The sequence below is a fragment of the Etheostoma spectabile genome, chromosome 4, assembly GCF_008692095.1.
Source record: "Etheostoma spectabile isolate EspeVRDwgs_2016 chromosome 4, UIUC_Espe_1.0, whole genome shotgun sequence".
Classification (NCBI taxonomy): domain Eukaryota; kingdom Metazoa; phylum Chordata; class Actinopteri; order Perciformes; family Percidae; genus Etheostoma; species Etheostoma spectabile.
In genome coordinates, this window is record NC_045736.1 from 618,210 (window position 1) to 621,894 (window position 3,685).

At 41.4% G+C, this 3,685-nt stretch overlaps 1 protein-coding gene across 1 annotated transcript in view; it reads right to left on the minus strand.

Moving 5' to 3' along the window:
• lrch1 (leucine-rich repeats and calponin homology (CH) domain containing 1) overlaps positions 1 to 3,685 on the minus strand; it is a gene marked incomplete in the record, with an annotated part of 222,442 nt that overhangs the window by 160,738 nt on the left and 58,019 nt on the right.

Genomic DNA, 3,685 nt, shown 5'->3' on the forward strand with positions numbered 1-3,685 from the left:
AAAAGCGCTTTGAGCAGTTGTTAAGACTGGAAAAGCGCTATATAAATACAGCACATTCCCGGAGTCCCCTTTATGTGTTTTGTCTAATTATTTTACGTATGTCTTATTAGATCATGTGTATATATACAAAACTTTTTTTTCCCCTTTTGGCAATTTTTGTGTGTTTTTTATGCACTCTTGCCTAAACTTAAAGCTGTTGTCCATTATTCCGTTCTCTTTCAGTCCCTCTGCTCTCTGATTTGTCTGGAGACAGGAACTCCTTCTTTTATTAATCAATGAAATTAATCCACTTATCTGAATAGAGCATGGATTTTTCTAGAGAGAATTCCAATGCAATTGCTCAGAGGAACATTTTTCTATCAGGTCTGCAGATCTGAAGATTTGAGTTCCCCCCAAGCTTGGCCAACCTTTTAAAAACCCATTAAAACCGTCCCGGTGGTCTTATTTCAGAGGCTCTCAGCAGCAGCAGTGAAGTCTGCACGAGTTCAACGGATATTAAATCAGAAACAACATCCCTCCCTTTTTCAGGCTGCCGTCCAGTCTGTTCGCTCCAAAAGCCCCCCCGCAAGTCGCCAAGCCAAAGCAGAGCTCGTGAAGGAAAGGTCATGATTAACTAGAATTTAAGAATTTGGACCAAATGCAACTATTGGTTAAAAAAAAATAAATGTATTTAAATAAAAATGTATCTAAAAAAGTTTTTTTTGCTAACATGCAAAAACGTCCCTGTCTTTCACACACTCACACAAGAGCCGTCTCTGTGTAACTTTTCCTGCGTGTCTCTACGACGTTTAATGCGAGAAAGCCAATCACAGACATTATTAGATCTTGTTGATTGGCTCACTGACCCTGCTGAGACTTACTCCTTAGGTATTGAAATGTGGATATTGAACAATGAGGTGTTTTTGGATACTTCTAAACATATTCTTTGTACATCTTATACACATATTCACTGAAAGAACCAAGCAGGCCTGCCTTATCATATCAACAATTATAAGTCCCAAAATGGACTTTTGGTCAGGTGATTTTAACAGCCAGTCACAAGCCTCCCTGTCTCCAGCCTCGGCCTATCAGCAGGCCGACAGACTGGGCGGTGTCCCGGTTCTCTGTGTCACAGACGTTATTTGGGGACTGGAGTTCTTTTTTTCCTCTTCGGTCAAACTTAGGGGGAAGTGTATTTTAGGGGACTGGGATGGGTGTGGCGGTGCATACAGAGGACTCTGTGGTCTCATATGCATGTCGCCATCTCTTTTGAAAAGGGATTATTTGCACACTCTGCTTCTCTGTAACAACCGGTGAAAGTAATAGCAGTGTCTCAGATTGCCCTCTTGCTCTAGTTTTAATCTCTTCACCATGTTTTTACATAGAGAAGCACTTTCTGTTGTATGTACTTAGTGCAAACAAAACAGCTCGGGTGCTGCACTTTAGTCTTATAGTGTACATATACTGTATGACAACAACAAAAATCCAGAAAAACATTTCCCTCATTAAAATGCAAATCAATTTATAACATTTTTGACATGCATTTTTCTGGATTTTCTTGTTGTTATTCTGTCTCTCACTGTTCAAATAAATCATAATATAAATCATAAATCATAAATTATAGACTGATCATTTCTTTGTCAGTGGGCAAATGTACAATAGGGGATCAAATACTTTCTTCCCTCACTGCATAATGGCGGGGAAAAAAACTTTATTATCCATCCATCCATCCATCCATCTTCATCCGCTTATCCGGTATTGGGTCTTTGGGGCAGCAGCTCCAGTAGGGGACCCCAAACTTCTCTTTCCGGGCCACTTCAACCAGCTCCGACTGGGGGATCCCAAGGCGTTCCCAGGCCAGGTTGGAGATATAATCTCTCCACCTAGTCCTTGGTGTTCCCCAAGGCCTCTTCTCAGCTGGACGTCCCTCTACTCTGAGCTCCTCACGGATGACGTCCCTTCTCACCCAATCTCCCACCCCCGGGAAACCCATTTCAGCCTCTTTTACCCCGGATCTTTATGATATTCTATCATAAAGGATGATCTTGCCTTCCCTTTCTTTGTTAGTATCTTCTCAACTGCGCCGCCATCTGCACAAAAACGCGCGTCCCAGGTAAGAGGACACACTCTGCACACACACACTCTGTAACACACACCACCCACACACACACACAACACACATACACCACACACCTACATTCTGGCACGGACGCAGAGAAGGTTTCTGCGTACGTTGAGCTCCGCAGCGTCAGAGCGCTGATTGTGGGAGGGAGAGCCGTGACTCCGTTACAGCTGATGTCCGACAGAGGGAAAACAGCAAACACAGCACATGACCACAGTGGCTAAATAATAAAGCACGTGGGGTGGTGCGGTCCTGAAACTAGAGCGGGGAAAAAAATAATAATTAAAAATAATGCAGCAGAGGATCGCGATAATTTCAGTGGCCATACTGTATCGATACACAGGTGCCAAGTATGGATCTTTTTTATTATGTATGTATGCATGTATGTATGTATGCATGCATGTATGTGTATATATATATATATTATATATATATATAATAATATATATAATAGTATGTGGTGGTGTGTGGGTGTGTTTGTGGGTCAGTTTGTCCCATTTTATGGCAATACCATTGAGTGATATAGAACAAACAGAGACAGTGTTCTTTAGTTTAGAAACAGATGTGACAAGTTTCCTTTTGGGGACGTCATTAGAAATGTGCCAAAAAACTGGACTTGGACAAAAAGTTATAAATTGCAATCTATGGCAGAATATTGCAATATGTTTAAATCGCAATAATAGATACGTGATACATAATGTATTGTATCGGATATAGTATGGGAAATTTTATAAGAAGTTGGTACGCGTCGTCTGGTTCGAGAGCGTCTGTCCCGGTTCGGTTACGATTTCGGAAGTGCCAGACTATTTGTATACTGCTCAGCTTCATAATGTACTTGAAAGTTATACGCTAGATATTTTCTCAATATAGGTCCATACAAATGTTAAAAACACCATATTTTTGTTTACGTACAATAATGGCTAGCAGAGCGTGTTTTCAACCCTGTGTGTTTAGGTTCTCTGTTTTAGTACGAGTAGAGACCATCTAACTAGTTCTAGCTTATAAGTGGAGAAATCTCTCACCTTTTTAGTACACGAGTGAGACATTCCCTTATACATCTTTGTTGGGAGGCAATTCCGTCTCAGTAGGAGGTAAGCCCCATCAGCTAAATAATCTTTTCTTCGCTTGGTCAGTAAGGGATAGCTGGGAGAAATCTTCTAGACGAGGGCCACTTGTGGACTACCTGCACACAACAGGGACAGGAAAGTAGTTCTTTGGGAGTATATGTGCTAATAGGGTGGCTGTTGTGCAGCGTTTTGCATTGAGAGAACGAGCTAGCATGCTACGGTTAGCAACTCATTTCTAGGACGTAGAAAAGCGTGCAGATGGTTGACAGCTCACCCGGAGACTGAAGACAGAGGAGCATTAGAAAACCGGATCTCACTCAAAACCTACTGGATAGTTATTTCCATGTGTGTATGTGTGTGGAAGCACCAGCAGACACAAATAACCCCCCAAATCTCAGAAAAGAGTTTTTGTTTTTAATAATATGGGCACTTTAAGGGAGAAATAGGCTATGAAGGTGCTGAATCCGTCGTTTTTTTCATAGGCACAAAAGTCATTATGATTTTTGTCAGATTATGA